Below are 16,731 nucleotides of genomic sequence, written 5' to 3'. Positions count from 1 at the left end.
GTATTTCTGTGTGTGTAATGTGATACAGAATTTGCAATGCAGAAACAGGCCTTTTTCTGTTCAAACTGGTTCATACAGGTACTTATGCTCCATAGAACTCTCCTCCCATCTCATCAGCACATCTTTTATTTTTCTCTCTGTCACGTTTATTCAGTTTTATCTTCTAGGAATCTATGCTATTTGCCTCAACTACTCCATGAGAAAATGATTTTCAGTCATACTATTCTTTGCATAATAAAGTTGGTCCTAATTTCATTACTGGATTAAATTAAATACGACATTTTTATCTGGGATGAATTTATTCTTCCCTAATATAAAGCCTATCACATCATGCAGTTACTCCACAAATAACTAACAAGGCCATGTTTCTGAATTCTACCACTGCCATTCTGTCAGCTGACTCTTATTGTGTTCCCAGAGGAATCCAACAGACAAGACGTTCGTCCTTGGAGGCACCTATCTAACTTTTATTGGTCTCTGGCACAAGCTAAGATGCCCAGTCACTGTACCATATTGCCGCTTTAATATCATAGATAAAACATTACAGTTAGTAGTCGAGTGTCGAGAAAATGTGTACTTACCCAGCTTTTTGCTTGGCAACAGAATTTCAACTTCTTGCAGCACCCTGGTAAAGTTACACCAACTGAAAAATGTGTTGCTGGAAAAGCGCATCAGGTCAGGCAGCATCCAAGGAACAGGAGAATCGACGTTTCGGGTATAAGCCCTTCTTCAGGAATGAGGAAGGTGTGCCAAGCAGGCTAAGATAAAAGGTAGGGAGGAGGGACTTGGGGGGAGGGGCGTTGGGAATGCGATAGATGGAAGGAGGTTAAGGTGAGGGTGAAAGGCTGGAGAGGGATTGGGGGCGGAGAGGTCGGGAAGAAGATTGCAGGTCAAGAAGGTGGTGCTGAGTCTGAGGGTTGGGACTGAGATAAGGTGGGGGGAGGGAAAATGAGGAAGCTGGAGAAATCTGCATTCATCCCTTGTGGTTGGAGGGTTCCTAGGTGGAAGATGAGGAGCTCTTCCTCCAAGCGTCGTGTTGCCATGGTCTGGCGATGGAGGAGACCAAGGACCTGCATGTCCTTAGAGGAGTGGGAGGGGGAGTTAAAGTGTTCAGCCGCAGGGCGGTTGGGTTGGTTGGTGCGGGTGTCCCAGAGGTGTTCTCTGAAACGTTCCGCAAAGAGGCAGCCTGTCTCCCAAATGTAGAGGAGGCCACATCGGGTGCAACGGATGCAGTAAATGATGTGTGTGGAGGTGCAGATGAATTTGTGATATTATATGGAAGGATCCCTTGGGGCCTTAGAGGGAAGTGAGGGGGGAGGTGTGGGCGCAAGTTTTGCATTTCTTGCGGTTGCAGGGGAAGGTGCTGGGAGTGGAGGTTGGATTGGTGGGGGGTGTGGACCTGACGAGGGAGCCGCGGAGGGAGTGGCCTTTCCGGAATGCTGATAGGGGACGGGAGGGAAATATATCCCTGGTGGTGGGGTCTGTTTGGAGGTGGCGGAAATGACGAAGGATGATACGATGTGTCTGCATTTCTTGCGTCCACACCTCCCCCTTCACTTCCCTCCAAGACCCCAAGGGATCCTTCCATATCCATCACAAATTCACCTGCACCTCCACACACACCATTTACTGCATCCGCTGCACCCGTTGTGGCCTCCTCTACATTGGGGAGTCAGGCCGCCTACTTGCGGAATGATTCAGAGAACATCTCGGGGACATCCGCACAAACCAACCCAACCACCCCATGGCTGAACATTTCAACTCCTCCTCCCACTCTGCCAAGGACATGCAGGTCCTTGGCCTCCTCCATCGTCAGACCATGGCAACACGACGCCTGGAGAAAGAGCGCCTCATCTTCCGCCTATGACCCCTCCAACCACAAGGGATGAATGCAGATTTCTCCAGCTTCCTCATTTCCCCTCCCCCCACCTTATCTCAGTCCTAACCCTCGGATTCCACCGCCTTCTTGACCTGCAATCTTCTTCCCGACCTCTCTGCCGCCACTCCCTCTCCGGCCTATCACCCTCACCTTAACCTCCTTCCACCTATCACATTCCCAATGCCCATCCCCCAAGTCCCTCCTCCCTACCTTTTATCTTACCCTGCTTGGCACACCTTCCTCATTCCTGAAGAAGGGCTTATGCCCGAAACGTTGATTCTCCTGCTCCTTGGATGCTGCCTGACCTGCGGCGCTTTTCCAGCAACACATTTTTCAGCTCTGATCTCCAGCATCTGCAGTCCTCACTTTCTCAAAGTTACACCAACTGTTGATGACAAGACCTGAAAACATGCCCATTAAGGTTAGTATCAACAAGGAGAAAGTGAGGACTGCAGATGCTGGAGATCAGAGTTGAGAGTGTAGTGCTGGAAAATCATAGCTGGTCAGGCAGCATCCGAGGAGCAGGGGAATTAACGTTTCGGGGATAAGCCCTTTCTGATGAAGGGCTTATGCCCGAAACGTCAATTCTCCTGCTCCTTGGATGCTGCCTGACCTGCTGTGCTTTTCCAGCACTACACTGTTGACCCACTAAGGTTAGCGTGTAGTTGAAAAGCAGATGAATGTTTTCTGTTGATCTCTTAATTTTTTTCAAACACTTTTAAAAGCTTGTGAAACCTTGGAAATGATTGCACAGAACTTTTAAAAATGTAAAAGTAAATGGGCAAATACATTCTATTGTAAATTAAGTCAAATTATTGATTTTCCAGAAGGGAATGTGGCAGTGCAAAGGTAGGTGAAGACCTCAATGAGATGGAGGCAAATTACACACACTTATCTGTAACAGTAAATATAGGATATCTCGAAAGATTAACACCTGGGAATGAAAGGAGGTAACAGTGTCTGGGACTGCGAGCAGCACCATTTCAAAGACCACAGAACAAAGTTGCAAGAAACTGAATGGTTTAACACTATCTTTTGGTGTTTGTAGAGTTGTTGGAAAATGTTACTTGGTTCTGGATTAGTAGTGCTGGAAGAGCACAGCAGTTCAGGCAGCATCCAAAGAGCAGTGAAATCGACATTTTGGGCAAAAGCCCTTCATCAGGAATAAAGGCAGAGAGCCTGAAGCGTGGAGAGATAAACTAGAGGAGGGTGGGGGTGGGGAGAAAGTAGCATAGAGTACAATAGGTGAGTGGGGGAGGGGATGAAGGTGATAGGTCAGGGATGAGAGGGTGGAGTGGATAGGTGGAAAAGGAGATAGGCAGGTAGGACAAGTCCGGACAAGTCATGGGGACAGTGCTGAGCTGGAAGTTTGGAACTAGGGCGAGGTGGGAGAAGGGGAAATGAGGAAACTGTTGAAGTCCACATTGATGCCCTGGGGTTGAAATGTTCCAAAGCAGAAGATGAGGCGTTCTTCCTCCAGGCGTCTGGTGGTGAGGGAGCAGCGGTGAAGGAGGCCCAGGACCTCCATGTCCTCGGCAGAGTGGGAGGGGGAGTTGAAATGTTGAGCCACGGGGCGGTGTGGTTGATTGGTGCAGGTGTCCTGGAGATGTTCCCTAAAGCGCTCTGCTAGGAGGCGCCCAGTCTCCCCAATGTAGAGGAGACCACATCGGGAGCAATGGATACAATAAATGATATTAGTGGATGTGCAGGTAAAACCTTGATGGATGTGGAAGACTCCTTTAGGGCCTTGGATAGAGGTGAGGGAGGAGGTGTGGGCACAGGTTTTACAGTTCCCAGACTGAGGTTGGAAGCTGTGGGTGGGAAATCTCCTGAGGTGATGAGGTTCTATATGGTCTGGGAGATGATGGTTTGGTGATGGGGGAGTGAGGTCATAGTCGAGGGGGCAGTAGGAAGAGGTGTCCTTGAGTTGGCGTTTGGCTTCAGCAGTGTAGAGGTCAGTGCGCGAGACAACCACTGCGCCCCCTTTATCCGCTGGCTTGATGGTGAGGTAGGGATTGGAGGGCTGCGCGTTGTGAGGGTGAGAGGTTGGAGTGGGGGGAGGCGACGGAAGAATTGTTTGACGCCAAGGCATGTATTAAAGTCATTAATGCATGGACGGAGGGGGATGAAGGTGAGTCAAGGCTTCACTTAATATTATAAGATCATGATGCAAAGACTGTTTGTGACTGAGATGTTAGGGTCAATTAGTCATAAAATTCATGTAAGCAGGATTTTAATTTTTTTATATATCCAAGAGTTTTAAAATTCACAAGTCTTACTAGCATTCTTTGATATTAAACATTAAAAACTAACCTCATTTGGCTGAAGGATCAATAGCCAGAACACTGATATTGCATCAGCAATATGAAACAAAACTTTCTGACACAACAAGTCAATAGGACGTGGAATGCATTGTTTCTGATTCCCTCAGATTTTGCATCTAGATCTCTTTACCCTTCCCAACTACTCTGATCTATTTCACTCCATTTTCATCCCATTGTGTATATTTGGTATTTTTCTGATTATGTAATATGATTATTGTGCTGCTTACATCTTCTAAGCAACTTGTTCACACACTCTCTATTTGATTGGGTTTGGTTTTAGTCACATTTCTGAAACAGGAGTCTGCTGACTCACTCTCAGGTGAAGCTGGGTAACTTAATTGGTTTGGTCCAGTTCAGAAATACTGTTTTTGGGACCTCAGTGCTCCTAGCTGCACTGTGCATGGCTAAACAAGAGTGCTTTGGATTTGGTATTAACAGAGTTAGTTAAGACAACAAGTAGGTGAAGCTGCAAGATTGAGTGCTCAGTTTCAGACTGGGCAGTTCAGAAAGTGACACAGTCCCCAAAAGAAATAACCAATTGGTGCATGATACCAGCAGAGTATTTTCTGACAGTTTTTAAAGCATAATCTCTGAACCTAAATAAAGGTGGGGGCTTTCAGTTATACTAGAAGTGTTAGAAGTCCCTAGCCTAATTAAATTAAATGGCTTAACTAGGTTAATGAGACCTCAGACCTGGAGTATGCTCCTCTTGCACACTGTGGGAAATAAGGGATGCTTCCAGTGTCCTTAATGACTCTGAGTGTGCAAGATGTGTGTGCAGCTGCAGCTATTGGCTAACGGCTTTTCAGAACTTGAGCTGTGGTTGGACTCATTGTGGAATATCAGCAATGCTGAGAATGTCATTGAGTGATGTCTTCATATTGCAGGTGAGGATTACTCAGGCAGAAAGGAAGTGGTAACCATCAGACAAACTAAGAGGCTCAGGAAGGAAGTGCAGGAGTCACCTGTGGTCATCTCCTTATCAAAGAGATGTGGTGCTTTGGATACTGTTGGCAGGGGTGGGGATGGCCTCTCAGGGGAGAGCAACAAGAGCCAAGTTCATGATGCCATCGGTGGTTCTGCTGCACAGTGTGGGGGGGGATGTGTAGAAAGGCTATAGTGGTGCAGAGTTCAATAGTAAGGGGTATAAATTGGTGCTTCTGTGGCCGCAGATGTGAAAACAGGCTGGTATGTTGCCTCCCTGGCGTCAGGGTCAGGGAGTGGCTGCAGGACATTCTGGAGTGGGAGGGTGAACAGCAGGTACCAACCACACAAATAAACAAAGTATTGATTAGCTGAAAGCTGAGAACAGAAAGTTATGAGATCATTTGAGGTCCTGCATTTTAAATGTAGTAATCTCAGGATTTCTCCCAGTGCCACAATTTAGGAAGAATAGGAATAAAAGAATAGATCAGATGACTGCATGGCTGGAGAAATGGTGTATTAGAGAGGAGTTTAGATTCTTGAGGCACTGGGATAGTTCTGGGGAAGGTGGGATGTGTATAAGTCTGACAGCTTGTATCAAAACAGGTCTGGGGCAAATACCCTTGCAAGGGCTTTTGCTATTTTCATTGGTGAGGCTTTAAGTTAGTGAAGAAGGGGACTGGGAACTGGCTTAGATGGGTCAGATTCAGACCAGGGAACTCAAGATAGAACATGAATTAGTAATATAGTCAGAACAAGGTTTAAAGACCATCCAGCAAAGGAATTTGACAGGGTTTGAACTGTTTATACTTCAATGCAAGAAGTATTACAAACAAGGCAGATGAACTAAGGACACAGATAGGCACGTGGCAGCACGATGTCATTGCTGTAGTGGAAACCTGGCTAAAGGAGGGACAAAATTGGCAGCTCAATATCCCTGGATATCGAGGTTTCAGACAGGATAGAGTGGGTAACAAAAAGGAAGTAGCTGTATTGGTTAAAGATTCAATTATAGTTGTGATAAATGAAACCGATTAACAAATTAGGCTTTAGGGGTTAAGCTTAGGAATTAAAAAGGGGCAGTCACAGATGTAGGAGTATGCTACCAACTACTAAACAGTGGGAAGGAGAGAGAAGAACATTATTGTAAATAAATTTCTAATAAGAGGGCAATAATAGGAGCCTTTAACTATCAACTAGGTTTCAAACAATATAAGGGGCATGTTCTGTGTCCAGGGGAAAAAAAATTAAAGAGTACATAACAAGGCCAATGAGAAGAAACGTAATTCTGGATTTAGTTTTGGTCAAAGAAGATGGGTAAGTGGGTGAAGTGATAGTGGGCAACCATATTGGGAATAGTGACCACAGTTCAACTAGATTTTGTCTTCTTTTGGAAAAGAACACAGATAAATCAGGAAGAAAAGTTTCACCCCGGGGGGCGGGGGGAAGGCAAATTTTACCACTCTGGAAAGTGATTTGGTTGATTTGGACCAGACAAGACTGCAAAAGGACAAATCTGGCAAACCAGTGGGAGGCACAAACACATGAGATCCTTTGGGTGCCAAGCAGACATGTCCCTCCAAAAAAATTAGAATGGTGCTGTCAAATCTAGACCCTCCCTTGGTTGCCTAGAAAAATACAGAGGAAATTAAACCAAAAAAAAGCTTATGATATTCACAAAAAAACTCAACTTCAAACAACCTGGAGGAAAACAGAAAGTACAGGGTCTAGTTTAAAAAAATTGGGAAATCAAAGACTGGGCATGGGGGAAAAAAATCAAGGAAGATAAAGTAAAACCCAAAAATGTTTTACCAGGATATGAAGAGCAAAAGAATAGTTAAGGAAAAGATGGGGCCTATCAATGATAAGGAAGGGACCTTGTGTGAAGATGCAGAGGAAATAGAAAGAATTTTCAATGAATGTTTTGCCTCCATATTCACAAAGGAAAGAGATAATGTGGATACAGTAATCTAAGAGAAACAATGTGAAATATTGGACAAAATCATAAGAGAAAAAGTGATCATGAAATCCAAACAGTGTAGAAACAAGTCCACACCAACCCTCCAAAGAGTAATCCACCCAGACTCATTCCCCTACCCTATATTTGCCCCTGACTAATGAACCTAACCTACACATCCCCAAACACTATGCAAAATTTAGCATGGCCAACTCACCTTACCTGCCCATCTATGGCGTGTGGGAGGAAACTGGAGCAAACCAGCACAGACAGTCGCCTGAGGCTGGAGTTGGAATCCTTGAAAGAGGATAAATCACCATGGCGACATGAATTGTTGTTGAAGGAAGTCAAAATAGAAATGATAGATATTTTGAGGATTATTTTGCAATCTTCACTAGACACAGGCAAGGTATTGGAGGAATGCAAATGTGTTCCTGTTGTTATAAAAAGAGGGTACAAAGGAAATGCCAAACAATGATAGGCCAGTTAGTCTTTCTTTGGCAAATTGTTAGAATCAATCCTGAGAGATTGGATAAGCTGTCACTAAGAAAGGTGTGTACTAGTCAGGGATAGTCAGCATGGTTTATCAAGGGAATATCATGCTGTAAAAAGTTTGATTCAGTTCTTTGAGGAAATGACAAGGAGAATCGATGAAGGTAGTGTAGGGGATGTTACTTACATGGATTTTAGTAAAGCATTTGACAAAGTTCCACAGGGCAGACTGGTCAAAAGGGTAAATGCCCATGGGATAGAAGGTAATGTGCTGAATTGGATGCAAAGTCGGCTTAGTAACAGGAAACCAATGATAGTGGTCGATAGCATCCCTTGTGAATGGAAAGCTGTTTTAAGTGGTGTTCCAAAGGGTTAAGTGTTGGGACCCCTGCTGGTTGTTTTGATACTTTAACAATTTGGATTTGAATTGTGGGGGTGGAGGGGCACAGTTTGGAAATTTGCAGATGACACAAAAATTGGTCGTGTAGTTGTTCATGCAGAGGATCGCTATAAGCTACAGTATGGTATAGACAGGTTGGTGGAGTAGGCAAGACAATGGCAGATGGGGCTCAACTCTGATAAGTGACAGGTAATGCATTTAGGGACATCAAACAGTAAAAGGGAATACACAATAAATGGAAATATACCAAGAGAAGTAGATGAAGTGAGAGATGTTGGTGTGCTGGTGCACAGGTCCCTCGGGGTAGCAGTACAGGTAGATGAAGTTGTAAACAAGACATATGGAATGCTCTCCTTCATTGGCAAAGGTATAAAGGACAAATTTATGGATATAACACTGAAACTGTATAAAACACTAGTGACACCACAATTGGGGTACTGTGTGCAGTTCTGGTCACCACATTACAAGAAGGATGTAATTGCTCTGGGGAGAGTGCAGAATAGGTTTAATGGAATGTATCCAGGGCTGGGGAATCATAGCTACGAGAAGAGATTGGAGAGGTTAGGGTTATCTTCCTTGGAACAGAGAAGGCTGAGAGGTGACATAATTGAGGTGTACAAGATTGTGATGGGTATATGTAGAGTAGACAGGAGGAACCTGTTTCCCTTGGCAGAGAGTTCAAAGACCAGGGGTCATAATTTCAAGCTATGTGACAGAAGCATTAGAGAGGAACGTGAGGAAAAATATTTTTATGCAGAAGGTGATGGACATATGGAATTCGCTGCCTAAGTTGGTGGTGGAGGCAGAGACCCAAAACTCTTTAATGTGTACCTGGATCTACACATTAAGTGCTGTAAGGGCTATGAAGATGGGATTAGAAAGGACATCTGGATGCCTTTAGGTCACATGGACAAGATGGGATAAATGGTGCACTTCTGTACCGTACCATTTTTACTGTTCTACTGTTGCAGTGGGGGGGGGGGGGGGGGGGGGGGGATGGATCTTGAACATAGTACTACCACTGCACCACAAGGTCCCTAACATCCTTGTTGCTTTTAGGTATTTTTTTAATCAACTTGTGCAGAGATATTATTCCACTTCTCTGGAATAGGTGGGACTTGAATCTAGGCCTCCTGGCTCAGAGATAGAAACACTGGTACTGCACCACAAATGCAGTGATCTTTCCCTTTTTGTTCTTTTATTCAGTAAAAAGTTGCACGATGTTACCTGGATAAATTTACTGAAAAATAGTATTCACTGAAAAACCCTTATGTGATTTGAATGGTTTGTGGAGGCTATAGGTTTTGAGTTTGACAATCAGTGTTACCAGTTTCTCCTTCAGAAATCTCTGTAGTTTTTGTACTGAGTTTGGAAATTGTGTACTGAAAACTTAGGAAAAATGCAGATTACATTCCAAGCTGGTATTGAGAATCCAGTGAAATGAATCCAATGTCAGCCCAAAGTTGCCCTGCACGTTTTCTGACATTTGCCATGGACATGGCCAACAGGGGAAAATCGTCACCTCACTTTCCTTTTCCCCGGGACCTGCAGTGAAGGCCATTAAACCATGTCAGGCTGGTTTCATTTCCATCTGTCTTAAAGCAGTTTCAACTATGTGGAGCCATGCCCAGCAATGTAGGAAGAAAGTCAATGTTTTTTCTCCACTCTGCCAAGGTAAGTGCCACCATTTGCTCTCCAATACTTCAACTCCCTCTACCTCCGCTACTGCATCCACCTTCATCAATGGCCATGCTTCACCACTCTCACTAATGCCTGCAACATCTTCCCTCAGCCGCCCATTCACTCTCACCCACCACAACCCATGACTCCACTAAATCCACATGCTGCCTATTCGATCACTCGGGACAACTCCAGCCCACCCCCCCCACACACACACACACCAAAAGTAACAGCTGTGCTACCACTTTCATCTCCCCTAATACTTGTCGTTTTCTCATTCCAGAAAAGAACCCCAGTAGAGAAGGACTGAAGATGGGTGGTGGGCTATATGACATTCAGCTTCTTACCCTTTAAATAAAGAGCACCTGACTCTGACCACCTAGTGTGGCTGACTGACCATTTCCAGGCCTAGACTGATATCGAAAGCTGCTATTGACCAAAGGCTGTATCGCTGGACTTGACTAGGCCTGCTGACAACTATGACCAGTTTCGTTCCTTTATGTTTACACTAGTCAGCAAAGCTAGATAGAAATAATAAGTTGTTTTTCTCTGGTCGAGGGGACCAAGTACAAAAATGAAAGGCAAGGCAATGAACATCCAGAAAATGTCAAAGTGAGTGTGAAGAGATACAACCTAGTCCAGCCCATTAGCTGGGTGGGAGTCCCTGAGTGCACAGTGTCCTTGTAACAACCTTACAATAATAGTACCCTGAGGTGCTGCATTAAAGTGCATAAATGTCCTGTAAGTAGATTGGAAATGTGTCATTGAAGGTTCTTAGCAGGTTACACATATTTGATGCCAAAGTCCAAAGGTGTGGGCTACATGTGGCTGGTGCCCTGAGGTGTTAGTGCCAAGTGTCCAACGTAAAGGTCCTTCAGAGCAAACAGCAAGCTGAATTGACCAGGTACTCACGTTGGTTTCCATACTGAGTTTTCTGAATGTCTGGTGTGTTTGATAAGATAGGAAGCTGAATATTAATAAGGTGGGTCTGGCAATCAAAAAGGCATTTAACAAGCTACAACCCCCCCTTAATTTGCAGTTCACTTTCAGCAAGAAACTCACCTCACCATCTGTGGGAAGCAGAAAAGATAATGCAAAATGCTCCCAAAGTCAGATGGTTCTCGCTAGAATTCTCATCTGATTATGGCATAAATCTCATCATAGCCCATGTTGATCAGACCCACATAAGATTCTACCCAATCTATCTTTTGACCATCTAAAACTATACTCAACATTTAATGCTATACTTAACCAACTGCTATTACACCAACTGTTCTGGTGTAAAAAAAATCATTTTCATACCAATGTTTCCCACAAACACTCTCTAGAGCAACTGAAAATGTTGAGGAACCTCAATCTGAAAAGAGGCTACCTAGACCTAGTACTGTCTGCTGAGAATGGCTTAGTTAATAATCTGTTTGTAATATAATCTCTGAGGAAAATGATTATGATTTGCTAGAACTTTGTGGTTCAGAATTAAGTGGTTACATTGAAGCCAGGGTCTTAAATTTAATTAAGCTAGTTACATATGTATGAATTGTTCATGTAGGTTGGGAAATTAGCTTAAAAGATATGACAGTTGATATGTAATTGATAATATTTAAAGAAATAATTCATAATTCTCGACAAATGTACATTCCCTTGACAAATAGAATCTCCACTAGATAGCTGGTGTGTTCCAATCAAGGCTGACAAAAGATGGTCTTAAATTAAAAGAAGACACAACAACATTGTAATACATAACCCTGGATTGTGAGGGATTTGGCAAACAGTAACAGATGACCAAGAAAGTAAGGAGAAAACAGAATAAGAATAAACCTAATCTGAAATTTGAAAAATCGATGATTGGAACTTTTCCGAGTATGTAAGCAGAGATTACTGAAAATAACTATGGTTTCCTAAGTGACAATGGGGAACAAGGAGATGTTAAATATTTTGTATTTGTCTTTAGCTATAAGTCAAGAAGAACAAAATGAAGATGCAAGGGTCTAATGAGACTAAAGCTGAAAATGTGTTGCTGGTTAAAGTACAGCAGGTCAGGCAGCATCCAAGGAACAGGAAATTCGACGTTTCGGGCCAGAGCCCTTCCTGTGCCTTGGATGCTGCCTGACCTGCTGTGCTTTAACCAGCAACACATTTTCAGCTCTGAGCTCCAGCATCTGCAGACCTCACTTTTTACTCTAATGAGACTAAGGAATTTAAAGTAATTAATATTATTAAAGAAGGAAAGTACTGGAGAGATTAATGGGACAAAAGGTGTCAAATTCTATCGATTACATGCTTATTGCTTTGCAGGTGTCATTTGTTAATTCCTTGCTATACTGCCATTTGATAGGGCTCCCTTGGTGTCAAGTTAATATGAAAGCATGGACATAGAGTCTTGCAGGTCAATGCCCAGAATCATGGCAGCAGAGAACATACTTTCATCTGTAACAATTTATTGCGTCAAGCTGCACTTGAACCACCAATGTAAAGCAAAGGGGGCTTCTGACTTACATGATTGATAATTCCAGTATGCAATATACACATGTGCTATCTTCAAACAATGAAAGCCAAATTACTAGGTGAAATGGGTTAAGGCAGATCATTGATGTATTGAAGCAACACCACTACTGCCCTGATCACTGTGGAGCCGGCCACAGTACTTGGCAGAATGGATATCCAGCTACTTTGTGGTTGGCTGTGTACTGCACCACTTCACCACCACGAAGTCATCAACAATATGGCAACAAGCTGCTGGGCAAGTAGAGGAAGAGTTGGGTTAACCTAAACAGCCATGCATTCTGTCAGGAACTGATCTGATTATAATACCACTAACCAAAATCCCAAATCCCATTCACCAACAACATCTCATTTGAGATTCCCTCTTGTCACTGCCCATCACAACATCTGCTTGTGCACACTAAATTTCACAACGAAATAAACATTGCAAAATAAATTTATAAATTATATCATTACCTTATCTATTGGCTGAGTGTCTGACTTTGACCCCCTACAAACTCCACTTTTTATGACACAAAAGTCGGTGGAGTTGTGGATAGTGAGGAAGGAAGTGGTAGGTTACAGCGGGATATAGATAAGTTGCAGAGCTGGGCGGAAATGTGGCAAATGGAATTCAATGTAGCTAAGTGCGAAGTCGTTCACTTTGGTAGGAATAACAAGATGATGGATTACTGGGCTAATGGTAGGCTACTTGGTAGTGTGGATGAGCAGAGGGATCTTGGTGTCCATGTACACAGATCTCTGAAAGTTGCCACCCAGGTAAATAGTGCTGTGAGGAAGGCATATGGTGTACTGGGCTTTATTGGCAGAGGAATTGAGTTCCGGAGTCCTGAGGTCATGTTGCAGTTGTATAAGACTCTGGTGCGGCCTCATCTGGAGTATTGTGTGCAGTTTTGGTCGCCATACTATAGGAAGGATGTGGAAGCTTTAGAACGAGTGCAGAGGAGGTTTACCAGGATGTTGCCTGGAATGGTAGGAAAATCTTATGAGGAAAGGCTGAGGCACTTGGGGCTGTTCTCATTGGAGAAGAGAAGGTTTAGGGGAGATCTGATAGAAGTGTATAAGATGATTAGGGGTTTAGATAGGGTAGATACTAAGAACCTTTTACCGCTAATGGAGTCAGGTGTTACTAGGGGACATAGCTTTAAATTAAGGGGTGGTAGGTATAGGACAGATGTTAGGGGTAGATTCTTCACACAGCGGGTTGTGAGTTCATGGAATGCCCTGCCCGTATCAGTGGTGAACTCTCCTTCTTTATGGTCATTTAAGCGGGCATTGGATAGGCATTTGGAAGTTATTGGGCTAGTATAGGTTAGGTAGGATTCGGTCGGCGCAACATCGAGGGCCGAAGGGCCTGTACTGCACTGTATCCTTCTATGTTCTATGTTCTATAAACTACAATTTCAGTAGCTGCAGCATGGCTGGTGGTAAGCAGCTGCCCGCTATCTCATCATGTGCCAACACTGCCATGAAACAATCCTCTAAATTACAAACAGTGTTAGTAATGGAGCTGACAGACAGATAGTGTCTTCATCATTGCTACCTTCTTTATAAGGGCAGGGTTGTGCTGTTGAGAAAAGGGAAAGTAAGCTGTATGTTGATCCATCATCTTCAGCTTGAAATTCTGGAGAGATTTTAAAATGATTGTGATGTCGGGCTTGGTTTGGAGGGTTGAGTATTGCTTCCATTGCCTCATCAATCACTATCCCAGAACTGGACTCCGCAACCTCTCCTCTGAGGGTGTTAGGAGACATATGCATGCCTATTCCACAATGGTGAGCTCGCTGACACTTCCATCATATGACAATGCTTCCTGAAAGATACAATGTATCTGGGCGATGTGCCTTTTGTAATTGAATAATTGAATGAACCAGTAGAAAGTGAGGACTGCAGATGCTGGAGATCAGGGTTGAAAAATGTGGTGCTGGAAAAGCACAGCCAGTCAGGCAGCATCCGAGGAGCAGGAGAGTTGATGTTTTGAGCATGAGCTCTTCATTAGGAATGACGGGGTGGCTCAAGGGTTTGACAGATAAATGGGAGGGGTCTGGGGTTGGGGGGAAAGGTAGCTGGGAATGCGTTAGGCAGATGAAGGTGGGGGTGAAGATGATAGATTGGAGAGGAGAGTGAAGCGGATAGATGGGAAGGAAGATGGACACTTCAAGAGGGCGCTGCCAAGTTGGAAGGTTGGATCTGGGATAAGGTGGGAGGAGGGGAAATGAGGAAACTGGTGAAATCCACATTAATCCCATGTGGTTGGACGGTCCCAAGGCGGAAGATGAGGTGCCCTTCCTCCAGGTGTCAGGTGGCTAGAGTTTGGCAGTGGAGGAGGCCCAGGACTTGCTTGTCCTTGGTGGAGTGAGAGTGGGAGTGGGAGGGGGAGTTAAAGTGTTCAGTCACCTGGTGGTGGGGTTGTTTAGTGGATGTGCCATAGAGGTATTCCCTGAAACATTCCGCAGGTTGGCATCCTGTCTTCCTCATGTAGAGGACACCACATCAAGAGCAACGGACACAGTAGATGACATGTGTGGGAGTACAGCTAAATCTCTGTCAGATGTGGAAGGATCCTTTGGGGCCTTGGATGGAGGTGAGGGGGGAAATATGGGCGCTGGTTTTGCATTTCTTGCAGTGGCAAGGGAAGATGGTGGGAGTGGATGGTGGGGATGTGGACCTAACAAGGGAGTCTTGGAGAGAATGGTATCTCCAGAATGCAGATATGGGTCAGGAGAGAAATATATCCCTGGTGGTGGGGTATGTTTGTAGAAATGGCAGAGGATGATGCGATGTATCTGGAGGTTGGTGGAGTGGAAGGTGAGGACAAGGAAGGTCCTGTCCTAGTTGCGTTTGGAGGGGAGAGGTGTGGGAAGTGGAGGAGATGTGCTAGAGAGCATCGAACATGTGGGAAGGGACATTTTGGTCTTTGAAGAAGAGGTTATCTGGGATGTTCTGTGGTGAAATGGGTCCTGGGAGCAGATGCAGCTGAGGAATTGGGAATAAGGAATAGTGTTTTTACAGGAGGCAGGGTGGGAGGAGATGTAGGCCAAGTAGCTATGGGAGTCAGTGGGTTTGAAGTAGATGTCTGTGTTGATTGGCCACCAGAATGGACCCTGTGTATGGAGCACATCCTTCTGCCTGTCCACCTTCTCCACTGTGGTCTGCAGTGGAGCTTTAGAAAACCTTGGATTTGTTCCCAAATCAGAATCAGACTTCTACGACCTGCTCCTTCTGTAATGTATCTCCTCTTAATGATATACAGACCAACATTAATTGGTTCCACCCTCTCATGATGCTAAGCTTCCTGTTGAGTCATGCAACACTCAGCAGTAGAGTTGTGCTTGCTGCATGGTACAAGCAGTGAGTAATACGAGGATAGTGCATTGACTGCATTACATTGAATGGATACAGGTTAATTGTGAATCTTGATGCATGCACCCATTTCCAGGGCTGAATTGAGTTCCCAGTGTCTGCAGATGCATTTGTCTGAGTCAAAAGATCTTTTTGTCAAAGCTATCATTGCTGACCTGATCTGTTCATTTGTGTCCCTTGCTGTGCTGAACCTCTTACTATGTACATTCATAATATTAAATGTAAGATATATGTTCTACATAACGACAATCATAAGAGAGAACTTTCTCATCTTATTTGGTAATTTTACTCTTGTATCCTTTCATCTGCAATTCAATTTGAGTCCAATAATCCATTTATCACTGTGATACAGAAAATTTGATGTTGGAAGAGAGATTAAAAGAAAACATTGCATTTGATTAGTGCCTTTCATAACTGTAGAGAATGTAAAAAGGGCTTTAGAGACAATTAAGTACTTTTGAAACGCAATTCCTACTATGATGCAGCAATAACCTATACACAGTAAACTCTCATGAACAGCATGTGACGATAACCAGATTATATGTTTTTGTGAAATTGACTGAAGGATATTATTTATCTTGGACACCAAAAACAACTCCCCTCCTCATCTTTGAAATAGTACCATGAGAATGTGCTGCAGCTAACTGAAACAGCATACTGGGCCTTAATTTAACATCTTCCCTGAATGAGAGACAGCAGTGCTAACCACTGTGCCACCGTGCTGCCCACAAGCCTACTGCACCTGGTATTCCCAGGTGGTCTCCCATCCAAGTACTAAACAGGCCTGAGTCTGCTTAGCTTCGGAGATCAGACGAGATCGGGCGTTTTCAGACTAATATGGCCGTAGTAACTCCCTTTGAATCTTCAACTCCACCTGTATCTAACACTTTAATGGTAGCTATTTGGAAATTTAGACTAAATGTGAAAAATAATTTTCTTAGGTTTATCTTTGTTTCCAATGGCTCTGTTTTGGGGAAACTCAGCAAGTCTGACAGGTCATTTCCAAAGAGGAATCATATTTGACTCTCAGCATTATCGCTTTTTCCCTGTCCTGTTCCACCGAACTGGGATAATACACTGCAAATCAAGACCTACTATTTTCAGAGTTGTTGCATAAGTTCAATATTTTAAAAAGTGGACAGAGTTCTCCAATTTACCTGACTTTGAGATCCAGGTTGACAGAAGCATGGGCCAGGTGTCTATGCTTAAT

General features: G+C 44.0%; 1 pseudogene; it reads right to left on the bottom strand.

Moving 5' to 3' along the window:
- Positions 1-16,251: 16,251 nt before the first annotated feature.
- Positions 16,252-16,370, bottom strand: LOC132824555 (5S ribosomal RNA; annotated as a pseudogene).
- Positions 16,371-16,731: the final 361 nt, after the last annotated feature.

This window comes from Hemiscyllium ocellatum, chromosome 18 (assembly GCF_020745735.1).
Source record: "Hemiscyllium ocellatum isolate sHemOce1 chromosome 18, sHemOce1.pat.X.cur, whole genome shotgun sequence".
NCBI lineage: Eukaryota > Metazoa > Chordata > Chondrichthyes > Orectolobiformes > Hemiscylliidae > Hemiscyllium > Hemiscyllium ocellatum.
This window is presented reverse-complemented; position numbering and strand designations above follow the sequence as displayed.